Source organism: Hemicordylus capensis, chromosome 3, assembly GCF_027244095.1.
Source record: "Hemicordylus capensis ecotype Gifberg chromosome 3, rHemCap1.1.pri, whole genome shotgun sequence".
Lineage (NCBI taxonomy): Eukaryota > Metazoa > Chordata > Lepidosauria > Squamata > Cordylidae > Hemicordylus > Hemicordylus capensis.
Window position 1 is genome coordinate 209058637 of NC_069659.1, and position 25032 is coordinate 209083668.

The 25032-nt window shown below is 43.4% G+C and overlaps 1 long non-coding RNA gene across 1 annotated transcript; it reads left to right on the forward strand.

Moving 5' to 3' along the window:
• Positions 1–3020: 3020 nt before the first annotated feature.
• Positions 3021–24366, forward strand: LOC128350666 (uncharacterized). The gene is made up of 2 exons (XR_008319369.1): positions 3021–3128; positions 24274–24366. It is a non-coding gene; the product is annotated as an uncharacterized LOC128350666 (long non-coding RNA).
• The last annotated feature ends 666 nt before the right edge of the window (positions 24367–25032 follow it).

Below are 25032 nucleotides of genomic sequence, written 5' to 3' on the forward strand. Positions count from 1 at the left end.
CAGAGAGGTGGAGTCAAGAAGGTGGAGCTTGCAGAGAAGTAGTACGAGCATGACGGTTAAGAGCTCGTTCCACCTTTGGCCCTTGTTGGAGCAAATTGCTCATTACACACCATGCAGGGACAAACAAGATGTGATATGGGAGTTCTATGACTGGAACTCTCAATCTTTGTGTCTTTCCAAAAACCAGCCTGCGGGGGGTGGGAGGATTGATTTGGATCAGGGATGCAGCATGGAAAAAGAGGTTGTAATTCTTTTTCCCCCCACACTGTGGTGCTGATTCAAAACCCCAAATCTTCAGGGGTATGTTATTCAAGTTGAGGAACTGGCAAGGGATCCAAGGGCTTTTAAATTCTTCCCTGGCATCATGGCCCCAATCCAAATAGTCCCCTCCACTTCAGCTGCTTTTTGAGAAAGAGAAAGATGTCAGGAGCTTCAGTATCTAGTTCGGCCCACAGAAAGCCCAATGGCTCTTTTGTGAGCTAATCGCTGCCTTCCGTTGTTTATGGAAAGTCTTTGAAGTCATCTGAAGACATTTTGTCCCTAGTTCTCCTTAGAGGACTTCTGTTTCTGATTTTAGAGTCCACCGCCTGAGAGGTATCAAGAATAGTGCAAGCCAGAGCAATGTCATCACCCTGCGCTATAAACTGGGCAGGAAAGGGAGCACGGGGAGAGGAAGCCAAGTAGCAGTGGAAGGAGAGAGAGCAGCCAAGTCAGACCTTGAGCTCAAACTCTTTGGCAGCACTTAGTTTTCATTCCCTATTGGGAAAAGCTGAAAGAAAGCAGCTGACTGTGGAATAAAAGCAGTAGGCTGCTGGGGCACTTTGGTAAATCCTTAGCAGGAAGCATTTCTGCAGCCTTGCACCTTGCATATGCCTGTTGTTCACGGAGGATGCCTCTTGTTTGCTTAAATTTAAGGTTTCTAGTTTACCAGCCAGAGGGTCATGGAGGGGGGACAAAGTTCTACCCAAAAGAGAGGACAAGCTCTCAGCTGATGACAGTCATATTGTTTTTCTAAGCAGCAGGCAAGCAAGAGTTTCCAAGAGCAATTTCCAGAGAAGGCAGCTGAAAAGAGGCATTGTGTGTGGCTTGCAAGGGAGATTTGGCTTTTTTTCATCAAGGCGCAGAAACTTGCCAGAGTTTATAGGCTCATCTTAGTTGAAAATTTCCTAAACTTTGCAAACATAGTTACTTTAGTTTTTCAGGAGTGCTTCAAGGTTAAAGCAAATAAGTACTAAAGGGCTATCAGTCAGTCATAAATAAGTAATCTTCCAAGCATGTAGTGAAGGCTGGTATCTCTTTCCTAGCCACAACCCAAGTAGCACAACTTGCTTGTAAGAAAACTATGACAATATAACACCACAATGTTGATTTCTTGTTCTGATTTATATCTCACTTTATTCCACAGATTCAGAACATCCATATAGTCTTTTTCCAGGATTCCTGCATCTCTGTAGCCACTATATTAAACAACCACTTTGAATTAAGACTCTCCTCCATTCAGAATTTTGAGATCAGGGAAATTCATGCTGTGGCTTTCTTCATTAGGTTTTCAGAAATTGCACAAAAATGCTAAAGCCCCATGGAGTCGAGCAAACAGGCTGTATAGACAGATAACTCTGGTTCTACTGTGTAAGACATAGCAGAGGACCTACCAAATAAAACATGAATTCTGCAAAACTTAAGGCAGGCTCAGCCAAAGTGTGTTACTTTCACTGAAGTAAGGACATCCATTTAGCCTGCATGTTTTCCCTCCTGTGTATCAGCAATAATAAATGCCAGCAGTCGGGTCAGATTAGATTAATGTACAGAAAGAAATGGAAATCAGGAAATGGGAAAGATGATCTCAATAGTTAAGTAGGAAGGATTTTTAAAAGGAAGCTGCCAAATCCTGAACAGTGATTTGTTCAGTTGGACAACTAAAAATACTGACATTTAAAAATCTTGAAGCAGATTTCATGGAACTGGAGAGATTTTGCAATGGAATGGATTTAGATAGTCAGTCAATACTTGATTCCAAATTGTTGAAAAGACAGATTGTGTTTCCAGAGTGATTATTGCCTGCATGTGTAAACTGTGGGGTGAGCTCAAAACTGCTGACAACTTTTTCGAGGCCCAACATACTAGTAGTTTGCAGGAGCCCTTTCCTTTTGACATCTTCTTGTACACTGACCAGGGATATCAAGTTGTTAGAACAGACTACTGCCCTAATGACCCCATGGGAACTGGAGTACGTTTACTGACAGTTTACCTTCGGGTGAATATGGTTATGTGCTCCTTGCTTCTCTTAGTAATAAGAAGTTGAGGGCAGTACTACATTCCTTTGGGTAAGAGCACTGTAGAATTCATAATATCTGCATTTACACCTAAATAAACAGAGGATACTGAAAGCAAATATACCGCTATAAGGTGGCAAAACAGCTGCTCATCCTATGATCTCCAGAAAGCAGCTATTCCAGCCTTGCCGAAATAAAGTCCTGCTTCTACCAGACTAATACTGTCTGCCCTTTGCCTTCCTCTCAATTCAAATTCCAGAAGTGACTCCAAACTTTCCCAATCATTCAGGTATGTTATCTTCTCAAACTCTGAAGGATGTTGCATTCCAAAAGCTAGAGAGAAATCCCCAGATACCAAGGAATGTTGCTGTTCTTTTGCTGAAGTCTTTGTTCCTTCCTACTTTCCCATTAACAGTAATCAAGACAGCCCAGATTCATGACACCATGAAATTACACTGCTTTTCACCATACTTTTCTTTTGCACTATAGCAAAAGAGGAAGAAACTCAGCTTTCCAACTTCCTCTTCTGACATCTATTTTGCCATCTGAGGCTCTGCCCCCAACCCCTAGAGCTCTGAAACCCCCTGAATGGGTTCACCTGTATCTGTGGCATTGTAAGGGTCACCAATGAGATGACCGGGGGCCTCCCCATCTGCCCAGAATGATCAACAATGTGTAATATGACCTCCAGTGCCCAGATGTGACATCATATCTGATGCCAGAAAGCCTCACAATGAGACACAGTCACAGGAGGCCAGGAGGCTGAGCAGGGAAGATGGGGTAAGCCATGTGTCAGGTGAAGGCATGCCTAGGAGCCTATCTGAGATATACAGGGGTGAAGAGAAGAGCAAGGAGGTAAGATATTATGTAGGTTTTGTTCCTGACTGAAGATATACAAGTGGTTTGCTGCTTGTTAATTTATATTTGTTTTTTTCGCCTTGGTGACTATGGCATCCCTGTCATTAAGCTCAAGAGTTCCTTTCCTTATCCTGACAGCCCAAGAGGTCACTAGGTAAACTGAATGATGGGTTGCTCCAGCTTTACCATGGGACTACATCCATCCTGAGATGTCCACAAAATCAATAGCTGCCACCACCTACTGAGTTACAAATCTTCCAGCTTCCGATATTTACCTACCCAACCCTAGAGGGCAAGCACACCGCTGTGTGGTATTCATTTCTTCATTACATTTGTATCCTGCCCTTATTCCAAGGAGCTCAGGGCAACATGGTTTCCCCCCTCCCCTACTAATCCTCACAACAACTCTATGGCTGCCTTCAAATATACTTTCAAACCGCAGGTCCAACAGACCTTTAGTTTCCCTCGTGATCTCTGGCACACTTACAGACGATGTTGATTTGTAGTCTGAGAGACTGCAAGGGCCAGGACTGGCTGCAAAGCCTTCCTCCAACCCATGAAGGAAAGCCCCACCAGCCAATAGGATTTTGGCAGCAGGAGGAGCTTACTCCCTTAACTCCAGTTTGGGTGAGAGGAAACTTCTTGCCCAAACCAGACAACACGATGCAGCCTCCAGACCCTAGACTGGGTAAATGAACCTTACTTGCAACCAAGGGTACAATCAGAGGTTTAGGAGAGTTATGGGAACTACGGTTGGTGCCGGGAACTCCAGTTCCAATAATTTGGACACGAGGTGATTTTGCCTCAGGTCTCCCATGATGTCCCATGTGGATTTCCCATGTAACTGGCCAATGTAACTGGGAAAAGAGAGCTGGTCTTGTGGTAGCAAGCATGACTTGTTATCTTAACTAAGCAGGGTCTGCCCTGCTTGCATATGAATGGGAGACTTGGTGTGTGAGCAGCACTGTAAGATATTCCACTCGGGATGGAGCCACTCTGGGAAGAGCACCGAGGTTCCAAATTCCCTTCCTGGCATCTCCAAGATAGGGCTGAGAGAGATTCCTGCCTGTAACCTTGGAGAAGGAAATGATCTAGAAATTGGGGTAAGCAGCGAGGTGGACACATTTGTTGATGACACCAAACTATTCAGGGTAGTGAAATCCAAAACAGATTGTGAGGAGCTCCAAAAGGATCTCTCCAAACTGGGGGAGTGGGCGACAAAATGGCAAATGCAGTTCAGTGTTGGCAAGTGTAAGGTGATGCACATTGGGACGATAAACCCCAACTTCAACTATACGCTGATGGGATCTGAGCTGTTGGTGACTGACCAGGAGAGGGATTTTGGGGTCATAGTGGACAGCTCATTGAAAGTGTCGACTCAATGTGTGGCCACTGTGGAAAAAAGCCAATTCCATGCTAGGGATTATTAGGAAGGGGATTGACAAGAAAACTGCTAATATTATAATGACCTTATACAAAACTATGGTGAGGCCAAACCTGGAGTAGTGCATACAATTCTGGTCACCACATCTAAAAAAGGACATTGTAGAACTGTAAAAGGTGCAGAAGAGGGCAACCAAGATGATCAGGGGCCTAGAGCACCTTTCTTATGAGGCAAGACTACAACACCTGGGGCTTTTTAGTTTAGAAAAAAGACAACTGAGAGGAGACATGATAGAGGTCTATAAAATCATGCATGGTGTGGAGAAAGTGGATAGAGATAAATTCTTCTCCCTCTCACATAACACTAGAACCAGAGGTCATGCTATGAAATTGATTGCCAAGAAATCCAGAACCAACAAATGGAAATAATTTTTCACACAACACATAATCAACTTGTGGAATTCTCTGCCACAAGATGTGGTGACAGCCAACAATCTGGATGGCTTTAAGAGGGGTTTTTGATAACTTCATGGAGAAGAGGTCTAACATTGGCTACTATCAGCTACTTTCCTTCATGGGCTATAGGCTACCTCCATCCTCAAGGCAGGATGCCTCTGAGTACCAGTTGCAGGAGAGTAACAGCAGGAGGGAGGGCATGCCCTCAACTCTTGCCTGTAGGCTTCCAGCGACCTCTGGTGGGCCACTGTGTGAAACGGGATGCTGGACTAGGTGGGCCTTGGGCCTGATCCAGCAGGGCTGTCCTTATGTTCTTAAGATTTAAGGGTCTTAATACTTAAGATGTAGTTGAATATGTATAGGATTTTGCCCGCAAAATTGATGCTATCATTATCATTATCATCATTATTAAGAATATGTATATACTTATTTCTGACAAAAATGGTTCTCAGCATGAATTACATAGAATTAATTAATTAAGTAAGTAAGTAATTAAATTTGTACACCACCTCAAACTTTAATCTCCAGGCGGTTTACAACAAAATAAAACAGGTTAAAACACAGAAAATTTAAACAATTTTAAATCAGAGTCAGATTATTATTTGGTGAAGAGATAAGTCTTCAAGTTCTTTTTAAAAGTTGTCAGAGATGAAGCAGCTCATATTTCAGTAGAGAATGCATTCCATAGCCTCAGGGCAGCAACAGAGAAGGCCAGTCTCTGTGTGGCCACCAGACGGGCTGGTGGCAACCAGAGACAAACCTCTCCAGATGATCCCAGTGGGTGATGAGGCTCCTGGTAAAGAAGACATTCTCTTGAAAATCTCAGGGCCTAAGCTGTTTAGGGCTTTATAGGTTATAACCAGCACTTTATATTTTGCCCAGAAACTTATTGGCAGCCAGTATACCACTTTCAAAACAGGAATAATATGGTCTCTCCAAGATGACGCAGAGACCAACCTGGCTGCCACATTCTGTACCAGCTGCAGTTTCCAGACTACATGCAAAGGCAGCCCCACATAGAGCACATTGCAGAAGTCAAGTCTGGAGGTTACCAGCATATGTACCACAGTTCTGAGGTTGTTCATCTCAAGAAACGGATGCAGCTGGCATATCAGCTGAAGCTGATAGAAAGCACTTCTGGCCACCACCTCAACCTGAGATACCAGGGAGAGTTGTGGATCCAAAAGCACTCCCAGACTGCATACCTGTTCCTTTTGCAGAAGGTGACCCCATCTAGAACAGGCAGATCAAAATCATCTCTGGTGTTCCGAACCCACACATTAAGTACCTCCATCTTATCTGGATTCAGTCTCAGTTTATTATTTATTTATTTGTTTGTTTATTTATTTATTCAATTTCTATACCGCCCTTCCAAAAATGGCTCCAGGCAGGCATTTAGGGAGGTTGTGCCTTCTCCTGATGATACTGACATGGAGAAATAGATTTGAGTGTTATCAGCACACTGATAACACCTTGCACCAAATCTCCTGATGATCTCTCCCAGCAGTATCATTAAGATGTTAAATAGCATTGGAGACAATATGGAGCCCTCGGGGATACCATACATAAGCTCACTTTTCTAAGAGCAACAGTCTCCAAGCAACACCATCTGGAATCTGTCTGAGAGGTAGGAGCAGAACCACTGTAAAACAATGCCTCCCAACCCCAGCATTCTCTGACGTTCCAGAAGGATACTATGGTCAATAGTATAGTAGCCACTGAGAGATCCAAAAGGACCAACAGAGTCACACTTCCTCTGCCAATTGCCAATAGGAGATCATCTGTCAGGCCGACCAAGGCAGTCTGCACCCCATAGCCCACCCAAAAGCCAATTTGAAATGGGAAATAGTAAGGAATGAGAAGACGATCATTCCCTGTCTCCAAAGAGCCCACAATCTAAAAAGAATACAAGGGAAACACCAGCAAGAGCCACTAGGAAGGAAGGAAGTGATGCTGGACTGAAGAGAGACAATTGTTCTCTCCCTGTTAAAGATTTTTAAAAGCCACCACTTTAAAAGATGCCTGTTTGCCCAGATAGCAAGGGATGGCATGACCTGCTTTGGGATATCAGGTGGGGTGAAACAAAGGTCAACAAACAATAGCAGCATGTATTTTTTTGCCCCTTAGGAAGGAAGGCAGTTTGGGAGCTTGGGCAAAACAAAGGTTAACCAATATCAAGATGGTTTTTTGCCACATAGGAAGGAAAGCTGGTTGCCGTCTGGATTAAGCAAAGGTCAAACACAAACTTTAAAGGTATCTAAAATGTCTGCAATTTAACCTTTTTCACCGCAAGCCATTTGATTTTTTAATGGTAAAAATAATAAATGATTTTTTAAAGGGTTGACCATGAGGATCCTGGCACTAGTGCAATGTTGTCACTGACTGGACTGGTGGTGACCTGTCCTCCTTGCAGCAGTGCAGTATTGCAGCTGCAGCACATGAGTATTCTTAATCTAACCAGGAGTGATACTTTATAGCAGGCCTGCTCAACTTCGGCCCTCCTGCAGATGTTGTCCTACAATTCCCATAATCCCTGGCTATTGGCTGCTGTGGCTGAGAATTATGGGATTTGTAGTCCAAAAACAGCTGGGGGGACTAAGTTGAGCAGGCCTGCTTTATAGCCTGCACAGCAGGAGTGAATGGACACTTCTGACAATGATATGTCATACAGTTAAAAACTATCTAAATATCTCCCCCATCCACACACTCCTCAGGTGTGCTGTGTCCGCATACTGTGCCAGAGAAGATTCTCTTGCTACTCCACCATCCCTAATCATAGGAAATTATACTAAATACCAAAAGTCAACAAAGCTCGAAGAGTCAAACACAGCCAGTTCAAGAAGCTGATTTTATAGAGCTATTAAAAAACAGGAAATTGCCAATTGTTTAGTTTATTGTTACACTTTGTATCACTTGAGAGGGGTACCATTTGGATTTTCTACCAAGATGTCTTGGGTTATCTCTGGCTGTAAAAGCAAATGGAAAGCAAAGAGGAAAAACAAGAGGAACAAGAAATAAGCTCTGTGTGTGTGTGTGTGTGTGTGTGTTTTAAAACATGCATATTTAATTGGCATAGAACTATAAACTATAAAAATTCCTCAACCTTGGACAAATACCTTTACATCAAATGGACAAATTCCTTACATCACAACTTTATCCTAATGATCTCTGGTTTGCTTCACTGCTTAGAATCATTGCCGTCTCTGACGATGCCTGTAGCCCATTCCCTTAGACTTGTTACATTCCGCCTGGGAAGATCTATTGGTGGGGGTGGGGGGACTAGAGGAGTTTTGCTTAGAGTTTGGGCATCTGCATCCTGAAAGAGCCTGAGCACCTCATGAAGTGTTGTTGTGGTGGGTGGGTAAATGTACAGAATTCTCAGTATGTATGATTTATACCAGTCTAGCAAAAATGGGGAAACTGAGTGCTGTGTGAACACCTTGCACTCATTTTTGAAAACTGTGGAGAATGTCTATAAATCTTCCCTATCTGGCCACGTGTTAAACATCATCAACTTGTTGGAAATGCATATCTTTCTAACACTAATTCCACTGTTCTTATGGAAGAGGTAACGTTTTCTGGTGGTTTTTATAGAAAAAGTGTTCCCTCATCAAATCTGTGGTAATGTGCTTCTGAACCAAGAAAAAGAGCTGTGCAAACAGGTTATCTTCAGAGCTGGAGGGTGGCATTTTGAATGTCAGCTCCAGGAAATGTCTAATCATCAGAAAGCAGAATGCACTGGGACATCTAGATAATTCCCTCTTGACTGACAAATGTCTCTTGCTTTTGTTGATGGGCTGAGGCTGCATAAGGTTACTCATTAACTAGTGGGCATCAGTTATTAGATTTTGCCTCAACTGGCATCATTCTTGAAATAAGTGTGGTGCTGGTACAGCCCATGTCTGACAACATCCTGGCATTCACTTGAGTGAGTGAGTGAGTGAGTCAGTGCTATCAGGTTGGTGTCGACTCTTAACCACATAGATAGATTCTCTCCAGGATGATCTGTCTTCAACTTGGCCTTTAAGGTCTGTCAGTAGTGCATTCATTGCTGTCGTAATTGGATCCCTCCACCTTGCTGCTGGCCATCCTCTTCTTCTCTTTCTTTCCACTTTCCCCAGCATTATGGACTTCTTAAGGGAGCTGGCTCTTCGCATAATGTGTTTGAAATATGATTGTCTGAGCCTGGTCATTTGTGCCTTGAGTGAAAATTCTAGATTGATTTGTTTTATGATCCATTTGTTTGTTTTCCTGGCTCTCAATGGTATCCTCAAAAGTCTGCTCTAGCACCAAAGTTCAAAAGCGTCAATACTTTTTTTTATCTTGCTTTTTCAAAGACCAGCTTTCGCACCCATAGAGTGTCACAGGAAGAACCATTGTCTGAACGATTCTAATCTTTGTAGGTATAGACATGTCATGGCATCTAAATATCCTTTCCAAAGCCTTCATTGCAACCTTACCAAGTGCTAGTCTGCAGCTTATTTCTTGACTGCTGGACCCTTTACTGTTTGATGGTTGATCCTAGAAAGCAGGAGCTATCCAACACTTCAGTGTCTTCATTATCAGTTCTGAGGCTGGTTGCTGTACTTGTTGTCATTAGTTTAGTCTTCTTTACATTTAGTCATAGTCCCATTTTTTTCATTGTGCTCCTTGACTTTCATTTCTAGAGCTTGCAGATCATCAGCACTCTCAGCTATCAGACTGGAGTCAACAGCGTAGAGCAGTGTCGTCTGACATCCATTTTGCTTTCTTCTGGGTTTTTTTGGTCTTTGGCAGTCTCTTTTCAAATTCATCCTTAAAAACTTCTTTGATTTCATTCCACAGTTCCTCTGGTTCCCTATCAATGAGGTTCAGAAATTCAAAGCGGTTCCTGATGTTCTCCTTGAAAATGGTGGGTATATTCTCAAGATCATATCGTGGAAACTGGATAGTTTTGATTTTCCACTTTTGCTTGACTTATATCTTGGACATGAGCAGTTCATGATCTGTTCCATAATTGGCCCCTGGCCATGTTTTTTCTCTTATAACTGAGCTCTTCCACCTCCTTGCACCAATAATGTAATCAATTTGATTTCTTTGTACTCCATCTGGTGATGTCCATGTGTATAGGTGCCATTTTGGTTGTTTGAAGAATGTGTTAGCAATGAAGAGATCATTGGCTTGGCAGAAACTAATAAGTAGTTTTCCTGCTTCATTTGTGTTTTCTAGGCCATACAGTCCAACTGTGTTTTCCTCCTTACCATTTCCAACTTTGGCATTCCAGTCTCCAACCATCAGCGGCACATCTTGCTTACATGTTCTGTCTATTCGAGACTGAACTTGAGCATAAAACCCATCAACTTCCTCTTTTTCTGCATCAGTCATTTGGGCATAGACCTGAAAAACTGACATGTTTAAGGGTCGTCCACGAAATGTAATGGATATTAGTTGGTCACTGACCATATTGTACCCAAATACTGTCATTGCTATATCCTTCCTGACTATGAAAGCAACACCGTTCCTTATTTTCCGTGTCCTGAGTAGTAAATGGTATGATTTTCTGACTGAAAGTGTCTTATTCCAGTCCATTATAGTGAATCTATTATCCAGCTAGCCTACTAATGATGTTTAATGAGGTGGCTGCCTCAGGTGGTAAAATGGCAGACACAGCAGATTGCGTACTGGCCCACTGGACCACCACCCCTCTGCCTTACATGGTGGCAGCACACCAGCTGCTGTTCCTGCTCTCCTTCTTCTCCCACTTCCCACCTCTGACATGTTCAGAGGAGAGCTGGTCTTGTGGTAGCAAGCATGATTTGTCCCCTTTGCTAAGCAGGGTCTGCCCTGGTTGCATATGAAAGGGAGACTAGAAGTGTGAGCACTGTAAGATATTCCCCTCAGGGGATGGAGCCACTCTGGAAAGAGCAGAAGGTATTGAGTTCCCTCCCTGGCTTCTCCAAGATAGGGCTGAGAGAGATTCCTGCCTGCAACCTTGAAGAAGCTGCTGCCAGTCTGTGGAGACAATACTGAGCTAGATAGATAAATGGTCTGACTCAGTATATGGCAGCTTCCTATGTTCCTATGGTCCGATGTTCCTAAAAGCCAAGGAGGAAGGAAGCATAAGGAACTGTAGAAGAGGAAGAGGAGGAAGAGGGAGTGCTGGGCTGGAGCACCCAGAGACCTAATTCAGTTAACCATGTAGCAACAAAATGTATATTTTAGGAGAATGTCGGATATACACAAATGAGTGGTGCGATGCTGCTTTTGCTTTTTCCAAGTGTCAGATTTGCCTGTCCACAGCTGAAAGCTAGGGCAGCCTGTAATAGTTCAAGATCAGGTCTCCTAGTTGTTAGCCTGGACGAGGAGCTTTTATAGAGATCAGGTGGTATTACTTGACCCACACTGGACGGTGAGTGCAAAGAGACTTCCTCATTTGTTTTCCCTGCAACAAGCCTTTAACGACACAGTGATGTCTGGTGGAGGGAGGCCCATTCACTGAGGAGAAGGGGAGGAGTTGCATCTTCTCCCACTCCTGGCTGCAGCTTTTCCCTCAGCAAGTGAAGAGAGAAGTGCAGCGCTCGCTTCTCCTCCTCCTCTCACTTTCAGGTGAGGAGGAATGTGCTGGGAGGGCAGAAGTCCAATGGAGGACTTTACTGCAGGGCCCTTTGCAATGTGGCACACCCCGACTAGTATGAAATGCCAGACTTTTTCCTTTCTTTTTGATCTAAGGGAGTGTCTGAATAATGGAAAAAATCTTGTGGTGCTGCTCATTTCTACACACTCTCACTCATAAATCTTGGTACAGTACATGTATTCTATCTAGTAATTTTTTGTTGTTGTGTTGCTGAGTAGTTTGTCCCAGTTGGGATCCTGTAGAGAGTGTGGGTTCAGTGTGGAGTGTGGAGTCAGAAAGGAAAAGGGAGGGAAAGCAGAAGGAGAAAATTGAGTTGTTTCTGAATAAACCTTTAGTTAAATCTACATAAGATTTCTTTGTAACTATGAGGGAAGCAGCTATAAGGGTGGCAGCTAGGGTTTTATCTGGAGCTGCCAGTTGGGATCACATCACACCCGTTTTGATAGAGCTGCACTGGCTACCAGTTTGTTTCCAGGTCCAATTCAAGGTGCTGGTTTTGACCTTTAAAGCCCTTAACCGTTTGGGCCCGGGATACCTGAGGGACCGCCTGCTCCCAAGGGTTGCTGCCCACTTGACGAGGTCATCTAAGGGACTCTGCTCCAGGTGCCGACAAAGAGGAGGCTCAGTTGTCGTGCACGCAGGACAGGGCCTTCTCTGTTGCTGCCCCCAGACTCTGGAATGCACTCCCGGTGGCTATTCACTCCTCAGTCTCCATCACAGTTTTTAGAAAGCATGTTAAATCTTGGCTTTTACCCAGGCTTTATATGATTGTCTCTACTGATGCTTCTTTGTATTTTGTACAGTTTTTATGCTTGTATTTTAAATCTTCTTAGTCAGATTTGTTTTATATTTTAGCTTAATATTTTAATTGTGTCATTTTTATAGTCTTTTTTTTAATTTTTGTGTAAACCTCCTTGGGATTGTTTTAATGAAAGGTGGTATATAAATGGAACAATAAATAAATAAAATTAAACATTTGGTGGCAAGATTTTGAGTCAGCTAAGGGTGTGAGTCTGCAAAGGTTGGGAATGTTCCTGCAACCTTGTTTCATTGCATTACCAGGCCTACATTCCTGAACAGCTTTCTACTATCGCTGCTGCTGATTGTTTTTCCAGCTTCTTGACCTGCACAACCCCACTGAAGGTATTTTTTCCTTATCAAGCCTGGACTCTGCTGTTCACTGGGGGCCCACTGCAGCATGGCTCAGATTTAGGCTTGCCACCTGTTCTTTATTTCAAAGAACAGTTCTTTATTTAGCATTAACATGTACTTGCTAAATTTCAAGTTAATAAAGAACACAGTTTGTTCTATATTTTCAGCACTCTGATGTAGGCCAGTCTCTGACTGCAGTGCACACACAATGAAGAGGCTGGCTTCACGTTGCACGACTCTAGAAAGCAGTCTTCTTCAGCCCTGTAGGTTGGATAGCAGATTGCACTCTGGTACTACAACTCCCATGATGGTTTGATTTTAGAGCCAAAAGTTCACTTTTGCCCTACATTCAATAGGAGGAGGCTGAACTTTGTGGAGCAGAGAGTAGCTAGGCCTGTCAAGGTGTGGCCAATTCTGCAAATGTCTCTCCCGAGAGTTGAACAGCCTAATGGTCTGTCATCATGGCTTCTTCTTCACCCAACCTCCAGTTTAAAAAAAGACAAGCAAATGCAAAATTATCATGAAGAATGGAGAGAGGGGTTCTGTTGTCTAAAGTGCAAGATAATGTTTTGAAAGCTCATTGCAATATATGTAACAGAGTAGCTTTTATAGTTTCTCGGGGTGGAGTGTGTGCAGTGAAACAGCATGCAGCTGCAGAAGGTCATGTTCACAACATGCCAATGAGTGGCCAAAATCAAGCCATACCCATTTTTCTAATTAATGAAAGTTCATCAGAAGCCAGTAAGATATTAAATAAGTTAAATAAGTGAAAGAGATTTGAGGGGCTCTCCCTACTCTCACTTTATATGAAAAATGTTACTAGTATTTCTTCTATGCTGCTGATATATATTATGATATATATTGCTGAGCCTGGGTGGTTGCAACAAGCTTCCTTGTTTTATTTATTTGTTAAAACCTTTGTACCCCATCTTTCTAGCAAAGCTATTCAAGGCAGCTTGATTGATTGATTGATTGATTGATTGACTGACTGATTGATTAAGTGCCATCAGGTAGTGCCCACTAGTAGCAATCACATAGATAGATTCTCTCCAGGATGATCTGTCTTCAACTTGGCCTTTAAGGTCTCTCAGTGGTGCATTCATTCCTGTTGTAATCGAGTCCATCCACCTTGCTGCTGGTTGTCTTCTTCTCTTTCCTTCCACTTTCCCCAGCATTATGGATTTCTCAAGGGAGCTGGATCTTCGCATGATGTGTCCGAAGTATGATAGTTTGATCCTGGTCATTTGTGCCTTGAGTGAAAATTCTGGATTGATTTGTTCTAGGATCTGTTTGTTTGTTTTCTTGGCTGTCCATGGTATCCTCAAATGTCTTCTCCAGCACTAAAGTCCAAAAGCGTCAATGCTTTTTCTGTCTTGCTTCTTCAAAGTCTAGCTTTCACATCCACAGAGTGTCACGGGGAAAAACATTGTCCAAATGATTCTGATCTTTGTAGGTGTAGACACATCTCAGCATCTAAATATCCTTTCCAAGGCCTTCATTGTTACCCTACCAAGTGCTAGTCTGCAGCGTATTTCTTGACTGCTGGATCCTTTACTGTTGACGGTCGATCCTAAAAGGAAGAAGCTATCCAACACTTCAGTGTCTTCGTTGTCAGTTCTGAGGCTGGTTGCTGTACCCATTGTCATTAGTTTAGTCTTCTTTACATTTAGTCGTAATCCCATTTTTTCCACTGTGCTCCTTGATTTCATTACTAGAGCTTGCAGATCATCCACATTCTCAGCTATCAGAGTGGTGTCATCAGCGTAGCACAGGTTATTGATGTTTCTTCATCCAACTTTAAAACCACACTCTTCTGCTTCCAAACCAGCTTCTCTCAGTATATGTTCAGCATATAAATTGAATAAAGAAGGAGAAAGTATACAGCCTTGTCTTAATCCTTTGCTGATCTGGAACCAGTCTGTTTCACCATGTTCCATCTGGACTGTGGCTTCCTGTCCTGTGTATAGGTTTCTCATGAGAATAATGAGATGTTCTGGAATGTCCATTTTCCTAAGGATATTCCACAACTTGACATGGTCCACACAATCGAGGGACTACTTTTCTGAAGTCAATAAAGAACATATTGACTTATTTCTGTTCTTCTTTGGCTTTCTCAATTATCCAGCATGCATCAGCAATGATGTCTCTTGTTCTTCAGCCTTTTCTCAAACCAGCTTGAACATTCGGCACTTCCCTTTCCACATAGGGCTCTAATCTGCATTGGATGATCTTGAGCATTATTTTGCTAGCATGTGAAATTAAGCATATTGTGTGATAGTTTGCGCAATCTGTTAAGTCTCCTTTCTTTGGTATGGGTATGTAGACTGACTTCTTTCAATCTGTTGGCCACTGTGTTGTTCTCCAAATTTGCTGGCATCGTTTGGTTAGAGCCTTGACTGGTTCTTCTTCTGTTGCCTGCCACATTTCTGTAGCTGTTCCATCAATTCCTGTAGCCTTCCAACTTGGTAATGACTGGTGTGCTGATCTAACTTCATCTTCCCGTACTAGAGGTTCTTGCAAGTAGGGAATATCTTCTAGAGTATGTTCGATGTTGACATTCCTGCTGTACAGATTTTCTGTATACTCCTGTCTCTGTTGGATCTTCTCAGAATTAGTTACTATCTGTCCTTTGGCATCCTTTAACATACCAATTCTAGGTTGGAACCTCCCTCTGTGTTCAGAGATCTTTTGGAAAACCTGCCTTGCTTTTCCATGTCTGTTTCCATCCTCAAGGTCTTTACAGATGTCATTGTAGTACGGTTCCTTGTCTCTTCTAAAAGCTTTCTGAAATTCCCTATTAAGTTCCTTCCTGAGGTCTTTATCTTTCTTGACTTTGGCTTCTCTCATCTTCTGGGCAATTTTCACTTTCTGTTCTGACATCCATTTTGCTTTCTTCTGTTTCTTAGTCTTTGGCAGTCACTTTGCACATTCATCCTTAACAACTTCTTTGATTTCATTCCACAGTTCCTCTGGTTCCCTATCAATGAGGTTCAGAAATTCAAAGCGGTTCCTGATGTTCTCCTTGAAAATGGTGGGTACATTCTCAAGATCATATCATTGGAGCTGGATAGCTTTATTTTTCCTCTTTAGCTTGACTTGTATCTTGCACATGAGCAGTTTATGATCTGTTCCATAATCGGGGGCCCCCGGCCATGTCTTTCTTGTTAAAACTGAGCTCTTCCACCTCTTTGCACCAATAATGTAATCAATTTGATTTCTTTGTACTCCATCTGGTGATGTCCATGTGTATAGGCACCGCTTTGGTTGTTTGAAGACTGTGTTAGCAATGAAGAGATCATTGGCTTGGCAGAGACTAATAAGTCGTTCTCCTGCTTTGTTCCTGTTTCCTAGGACATATAGGCCAACTGTGTTTTCCTCCTTACCTTTTCCAGCTTTGGCATTCCAATCTCCAACCACCAGCATGACATCTTGCTTCCATGTTCTGTCAATTTCAGACTGGACTTGAGCATAAAACTCATCAACTTCCTCTTCTTCTGCATCAGTCATTGGGGCATAGATTTGAAGAACTGTCATGTTAATGGGTTGTCCACAAAATCTAATTGATATTAGTCAGTCACTGACGGCATTGTATCCAAGTACTGTCATCCAAGTACTGTCATCCTTCCTGACTATGAAAGCAACACAGTTCCTTCTTTGTTTTTCATATCCTGAGTAGTAAACAGTATGATTTCCTGACTGAAAGTGTCCCATTCCAGTCCATTTTAATTTACTGATGCCCAAGATGTCAATTTGTAGTCAATTCATTTCATCTTTCACTGTGTCGAACTTTCCCATATTCATGATTCTTACATCCTAAGTTCCCATTGTAATTCTGTCTTTGCAGCTTCAGATTTTCTTTTTCCGCATGGCAACGTCAGCTGCTAGACACCCAAAAGGCTTTAGTCTAACTGCGTCATAAACACCATCTATACTTTATTATTATTATTTACATTTATATCCTGCTCTTCCTCCAAAGAGCCCAGAGCGCTGTACTACATACTTGTGTTTCTCTTTCACAACAATCCTGTGAAGTAGGTTAGGCTGAGAGATAAGTGACTGGCCCAGAGTCACCCAGCTAGTTTTATGGCTGATACTCAGAGAGCCGCAGCTTTTCCTCAGTAGCATGTTGAGGAGGGATTTGTACTTAAGCTGGACCAACACTCTCTCTCTCTCTCTCTCTCTCTCTCTCTCTCTCTCTCTCTCTCTCTCTCTCTATGAAAACCGCTTTGGGAACTTTTGTTAAAAAGCAGTATATAAATATTCATCGCACTTAGTAAACTACTGGCTGAGGAGGGATTTGTATCTAAGCTGGACCAACATCTAACACTTTTCAGAGAGGACCACACTGAGAGCTTAGTCCGCTTTCCAGTGATTGTTGGAACCACCTGGCTTGCAGGCGAGCCGAGTGCTTCCAAGGTGGCTAGCTCGCCTCATTCTCCCTCCCCTTAAATGAGGTTAACAGAGTGAGCGCTCCGTTGACCTCGGTTTTTGGCTCATGTGCTGCTGCAAGCAACACACAAGTAGACCTGCGCAGCGGCACACAAGCAGGCTCCGGACTGGGAGGCTACAAGCAGCCTTCCAGTCTCGGGGGTCCCCTCAGAATGCCCCATGTGCTTGCGCAGGGCATCCTGGGATCCCCTCAGCCCCCACCGGCTCAGTGACGGAGCTGGTTGTCATGTGGGTGGCTGATACAGCCTTCCAGGGCTACAGTACATGTTTGATTGTATGTGGGAAGAACGGGCTAAGCCCGCTCTCCCTGAAAACTGCCATGAGGCGCTTCACACAACTCGTGTGAAGTGCCTCACTGACTGTCTTCTGCTAGCTGATGCTCTGGATTTACATGTTCTAAACTGAAAATGTAAAAACTTCTTGACTGGGAGCCTAACCCCTGCAATCCAATAGACTCAATTATTCATTTTCCGCTATTTCATTACCCATAGTCATATGTGGAAAAGGAGCCCCCGCATATAGTGAGTTATAGCTGTATTCTGTCCTGAACACAGATACCTCTGAATACCTGCTAACTGGGCAAAACCCCTGCTGACTGGGCAAAGAGACACCTTTTTAAAGTGGTGATTCTCTTTAATGAGCCCCTGGTGGCGCAGTGGTAAAACTGCTGCCCTGTAACCAGAAGGTTGCAAGTTCAATCCTGACCAGGGGCTCAAGGTTGACTCAGCCTTCCATCCTTCTGAGGTCAGTAAAATGAGTACCCAGAATGTTGGGGGGCAATATGCTAAAATCATTGTAAACCGCTTAGAGAGCTTCTAGCTATAGAGCGGTATATAAATGTAAGTGCTATTGCTGCTATTGCTATTGCTATTTAGCAGGGGGAGAATAACTGGCCCTATCCACCCCGAGCACAGTACTTCCAGTGACTGTTGCTGGTGTCTGTCATGTTTCTTTTTAGACTGTGAGCCCTTTGGGGACAGGGAACAATCTTTATTGATTAATTAATGTAATTAATTATCTGTGTAAACTGCTTTGGAAACTTTTGTTGAAAAGCAGTATATAAATATTTGTTGTTGTTGAATACAGCAAATACATATGTTCAAATTGCTTCTATCACACTTTATAATGACTGAGCCAGGTCTCATGATCAGTGAGACCCAGTTTGGGGAGCTAAGTGGGGAGAGCGGACTAAGCCCACTTTCCCCACACACAAGCAGAGCGGGAGCCCTGGGCAGCTGGATCAGCTGCCCACATGATTGCCAGCTCCGTGAAGAAGCCAGAGGGGGCTGGGGAATTTGGGGGCCACGCGGCCCCCGGAAGCTCCAGTATGCCCTGCGTGCTTGCGCAGGGCATACTGGAGAGACCTCTAGAGTCACAGGTGGCTTTTCGCCTCCCCTCCAGGGGTCTACTCATGAGTAGCTGCAGGGCGGAGCCATGCTGCAGCTACTCACTATTCGAAAAACTGGATTTGCAGAGAACTCAGTCCGCAAACCCAGTTTAAGGGGAGGGGTACTTAGGCGGGTTAACCGCTGGGAGGCAACCAGGCTCAGCTGCGAGCCCAGTGGCTCCCACAATCATCCGAAATTGGGCTAGGCTCCCCTAGCCCAATTTCGGATGATCGTGGGAATAGCCTCACTGTCTTCCTTTTCTTTTGCATGTTGGCAATTCAAATGCTAGTTCAGTCTTTTCCACCGCACAGGCAGTTTGCCTTCTATTTAGTTAAGCATCATGTGTCCAATTGCTCATTATATGTTCAGTCTTCACCTTTTCTTTTCTTTAAAAAAAATTGAAGCATTACAAAACTGTTCCAGGGATCAGGAGTGTGTCTTATTTTAGATTGGGTCTTATTTTAGATTGCGAGCTGTTAAGGTACAGGGATCCATCTTATTTATTTATTTATTCTTTCTCTATGTAAACCACTTTGGAAACTTTTGTTGAAAAGTTGTATATAAGTTGTTGTTGTTGTTGTTGTTGTTAACACTAAAGAGGTTACCAATAAGTATTTTCCACAGCAAGCCTTTTCTGCAAACACACAGAGCCACTGTGAGTTTCCCCAGAGCTTGATCCAAAATGCAAAAAGGTACGGTTGGGATGGGTGAGAGAGCACTTCCAAACCAGCCCTGCTGCTCTACAAATGTTACATCAACCTCCTCTCTCTATTGGATTGTATTTCCAGAGAGGGTGGAAGTTTTTGTTTTCAAAAGGAGATAACTATATTAACCCTCTCCGTAATGTGTGATGGCTTAAAAAAAGAAAGTTCTCTTCTGAACTACCCCTGCTACTTCTCGAATTTTTTAACTTCCTTTTTAAAGAAGCTGTGGAGTTTTGCCAAAGAGCACCACCAAAAGCTCAGGAAGTCGTCAATTAAAACGGACTGCCTGATTTTTCTGCACAAAATTATAACAATACCAGGAAATAAAATGGCCTTCTGGGTCAGCATGCAGTTTGCTAAATCATGTTTAACTTAAGTCAGTCTTATCAAAGATTTCACTGGGAGAATTATTTTTGACTTGTATTACTTGTTTTTGGGTGATGGGAGTTTTGAAGGAGCAAAAAAGGAACGTTTAAAAATGTTCCAGTCTTGTTTTCTTCTCCAGTAAAGGTGCAGAGATCAGTTAACCCAGCCAGGCGCATGACGTAACCTCCCCCTTGATAAAACAGGTAAGAATACATCAAGTGTGTCATATGAGCAGGAAACACACTGGGTTGATCATATTAGTGCAAGATCAAAGTGAATAATAGCAGTTTTGGAGACAAAACTGTCTCCAAAAGAAAAAAAATCAGAGAAAGAGGCATCTCTGTGTGGATTTGGACTTCCCACAATGCCAAGCTGTAAGTTGTTTCATGGACCATCTTCTACAAGTTGATTTTATTTATCAGTGTGCTGGACATTTGATATCTTTTTTAATACCTATTTACAAATATAAATGCTGAACAGTAGGGAGCAGACAGACAATAGTCTGTAAAGTGGCATCAGTTCCCCAGAAGAAACAGTGAATGCTTGGAGCTACCCAGAAGGCTCGTCCTGGCCAACCAGCTGCAAAGCTTGGATTTCTTGCCTCTTTTACTGGCTACATTCAATACTGCCTCTGCCCCCTCTCCTATTCCTCCCCACACTTTTCTCTGCCATATCAAGGAACTAGGATGTCCAAGTGTGAGAGTTTGGAAGGGTCGATTATTTATCTGCCCCACCTGCAGCAGAAGTGCACAAGTAAGAAGAGCACTGCTAATTGCCCATTGTCATTGTAAACCATCTAGAGTGGGAGTAGGAGCTATACAAAGATGTTAAATGAATACATAATATTGTCTGGAGACATGGAGTGAAAGTTCCAATTAAAGTAGTTATTTAGGAAATATATCAGACAGATAGATAGCCTAGTGCCTAGCTGCTCACTGCATCAGGAGAGAGGGAGAGGGAGAAGACAGAAATCTGTCTCTCAGGTGAGAGAATGAAACCTGAGAGTATCAGTCTAACAAAGGCGAATCAGGACAGAGATAGTGTGGTCAGAGGGGAATCTCTCTCTCTCTCTCTCTCTCTCTCTTTTCCCCGCCCCCCGCACAATGCCCCTAGTGTTCAATAGGGTTGCTGGTGCTAAAAAAATGATGCCTTTAGGAGCAGCATCTCCAATAAGAAGTTCCAGTATTAGAAGCCATCAGCAATTTAAGGAAGCAGTCAAGTTGCATAGATGGTACAGTCTTCACCTGACACACCACACCTGGCAGGAAGCGAGTCTGGAGAGTAGGAAAGGGGAAATATTCCCTTGTATCATGCAAGAAGGGCAGTGTGTTAACTTCACAGCATGCATCCTCCAAACCCTAATCTTCCCCTCTAGGAAATCAACTATAAGCTGTTCAGGGCTTGAGCAGGCCAATCCCTTTTCTCCTGCTGCCCTCAGCTTTCCTGCATTTTGTTTTCTAATGGACAGTTTAAGCATTCTCTGTGTTTAAATAGCTCTCATCTATAGATTTATCTGATAGATTAACACAGCCTGCCTTCTGACTCCTTTAGACTCAGCAAAAGCTACCGATAGGAAACAATGGAGAAGTATAGGATCTTAGCCTAACTGTGATTCGGCAACAACAATGTCTGGCCTCCTCCACCCCAAACAACTGGTAGCAGTAAATAGAGGTGTTCCTCACCATTAGATGATGAGGGAATGAAAAGATTTATTAAAGAGTACATAAGAACAGCCCTGCTGGATCAGGATCAAGGCCCATCTAGTCCAGCATCCTGTTTCACACAGTGGCCCACCAGATGCCTCTGAGAAGCCCACAGGCAGGGGGTGAGGGCTTGCCCTCTCTCCTGCTCTTGCTCCTCTGCAGCTGGTATTTAGCGGCATCTTGCCTCCAAGGCTGGAGGTGGCCCATAGCCACCAGACTAGTAGCCATTGATAAACCTATCTCCCATGAATTTATCTAAGCTCCTTTTAAAGCCATCCAAGAAAGTGGCCATCACCGTAGCAGAGATTTCCATAAGTTAATTATGTGCTGTGCAAAGAAGTACTTCCTTTTGTCAGGCCTAAATTTCCCGACCTTCGGTTTCATGGAATGGCACCTGGTTCTAGTGTTGTGCCAGAGGGGAGGAAATTTCTCTCTGTCCACTCTCTCTACTCCATGCATAATTTTGCACACCTCTATTATGTCTCTCTGTAGTCACTGCTTTTCCAAACGAAAGCGCTCCAGATGCTGTAGTTTTGCCTCATAAGAAAAGTGCTCCAGGCCCCTGATCATCTTGGTTGCACTCTTTTGCACCTTTTCTAGTTCTACAATGTCTTTCTTCAAGGGTGTAAGTAGAGGAGAAGGGGCCCATGTTTGTCCCTCTCTCTGGCCCCTCAGAGTGAGGGAGATAATGAAGAAAATAGGGAGGGGTGGAGCTAGGGGGCCCTCAAGAGCTGGGGGCCCCAGGTTCTTTTAACCCATCTGCTCAATTATAGTCCTTCTTAAGATATGGTGACTAGAACTGAACACAGTACTCCAAAAGTGGCTGCCCCATAGATTTGTATAAGGACATAATAGGTAGACGACGAGTGCAAGCGGAGGAAGACTCAACTTGAATCTGACAGATTACAATATAGAACACATTTGAAAATCTATGTTCTAGCTATACGGGCAGCAAAGAAGCAATTCTTTTCGGCCCATATTGTGTCCACAAGTTCACATCCAGCAGAGTTGTTCAGAGGTGTGAGAGGGCTAGTTAGTGCCCCTCCTCCCTTGAATCAGTATTTGGAACCATCTATTACCCACTGTGACATGTTTAATGATTCTTTGTGTGGATAAAATCTCGTTTTTGGGCCAACTTGAATTTAGACCCCACAATTACTGCAATGTCTGAATCGGAGGTGTCTTACTGCAATGTCTGAATCGGAGGTGTCAATGTCGCCTCTTATGTGGTCAGGCTGGATCGGTTTCAGTTTGTGACTCATGAGGATGTGGACAAGCTGCTTGGAGCAATGCGGCCTACCACCTGTTCCCTTGACCCTTGCCCGACATGGCTAATACTATCTGCCTAGTAGAGATCATAAATGCTTCTTTGAGGGAGGGCAGGATGCCTCCTTGCCTTAAGGAAGCAATTATTAGACCACTTCTAAAGAAGTCTGTCTTGGATTCCTCAGAGTTAAGCAACTATATCCCTGTCTTCAACCTTCCATGGTTGGGCAAGGTAATTGAAAGGGTGGTGGCCTCCCAACTCCAGGAGGTCTTGAATGAAACTGATTATCTAGACCCATTTCAGTCCAGCTTTCAGGTGGGCTATGGGGTAGAGTCAGCCTGATGGATGATCTCCAATTGAGAATTGACAGAAGAAGTGTGACTGTTGGTCCTTTTGGATCTCTCAGCAGCTTTCAATACTATCAACTATAGTATACTTCTGGAGTGTCTGAGGGAGTTAGGGGTAGGAGGCACTGCTTTGCAGTAGTTCCACTCTTACCTCTTGGACAGATTTCAGATGGTGTCCCTTGTTCTTCAAAAACTGAACTTCAGTATGGTGTCCCTCAGGGCTCCATATTGTCTCTGATGTTGTTTAACATCTACATGAAACCGCTGGGAGACATCATCCGGAGATTTGGTGCAAGGTGTTATCAGGATGCTGATGACACCCAAATCTTTTTCTCCATGTCAACATCATCAGGAGAAGGCACAACCTCCCTAAATGCCTGCCTGGAGGCAGTTATGGGCTGGATGAGAGGTAACAAGCAAGGCTGAATCCAGGTAAGATGGAGGCTCTTAATGTGCGGGGTCAGGACTCAAGAGATGATTTTGATCTGCCTGTTCTGGATGGGGTCATACTTCCCCAGAAGGAACAGGTATGCAGTCTGGGGGTGCTTCTGGACACAAAACTCTCCCTGGTGTCCCAAGTTGAGGCAGTGGCCAGAGGTGCCTTTTATCAGCTTCGGCTGATACGTAAGCTGTGTCTGTTTCTTGAGATAAGTGACCTCAGAACAGTAGTACATCTGCTGGTCACCTCCAGACTTGACTACTGCAAAGCGCTCTATGTGGGGCTGCCTCTGTACATGGTCCGGAAACTGCAGCTGGTCCAGAATGCAGCAGTCAGGTTGGTCTCTGGGTCGTCTCGGAAAGACCAAATTACTCCTATCTTAAAAGATCTACACTGGTTGCCAATAGGTTTCAAGGCAAAATACAAGGTTTTGGTTATAACCTATAAAGCCCTAAATGGCTTGGGCCTGGGGTATTTAAGAGAACGTCTTCTTTGCTATGAGCCACACCACCCATTGAGATCATCTGGAGAGGTTCGTCTGCAGTTGTCACCAGCTTCTCTGGTGACTACTCAGGGATGGACCATTGCTGCCCCAAGGCTTTGGAACACACTTCCTGCTGAAATAAGAGCCTCCCCATCTCTTACAACTTTTAAAGACATATTTGTTCACCAAGGCTTTTAATTATATATTGTTTTAATTGTGTTTTTAATAGTTTTGACATTTTATATTTTAATTGTAATGTTTTAATCTTTTTATCTGTTGTTTTTATTGTTTTGTTGTAAACCTCCCAGAGACTTGCATTTTGGGCAGTAAACAAATCTTCTAAATAAATGATTAATAAATAAACATACTTTCAATTTTTTTACTTCTGTAGGTTACATTCTGACAGAAATTCCAGGATATTGTATGGATCTGCCTTTTACTGTTTGGGTGAAAAACCATTATATATACCTGAAGATATGAGGTTTCTCTGTTTCCATTTTAATTAGTCAATTAAGAACAAATTATGAACACAGGTTTGTGGTCTGAACTGATTGCTGCGGCTAATTTGAAAAACCAGTCTAGATTTTGGCGCCTGGTGACGACACCGCAGGTAAGATCCTCGGTGGTCTCCTCTCCCCTCATTTCTCATGAGGTTTGGGAGTGCATTTTCTACTCCTTATATAGGCGGGTCGATTCTCCAAACTATAGTTTGGACATAGATATTTCTTCCCTCCCCAGCTGGCCCCCTGTAACTTGCGCAGAAATTGAAGAGCTGATAAAATAAGTCAAACCTGCTAAAGCCCCGGGCAGTGATTGTATTAATATTGAGATCATACGTCAAAACCTGGATTGGTGGGTGCCTGTCCTGGCCTCCCTGTTCACATACATAGATAGTACTGCTAAAGTCCCCTCAGATTGGGGTGTAGCGATAATAGTTCCTATCTATAAAACAGGGTGTCAAACTGATCCATCAAACTATCGACCTATACGTTTATTAAGTATTATTTCAAAATTATATGCCAGACACCTTTTGGCTAAGCTTACCGACTGGGTGGAAGCCCATAATGTTCTCGCCCCTGAACAGGCGGGCTTTCGCCAAGGGTGGTCCACTATGGAGCAAGCATTTATACTACAGCACTTAGTAGAGAAA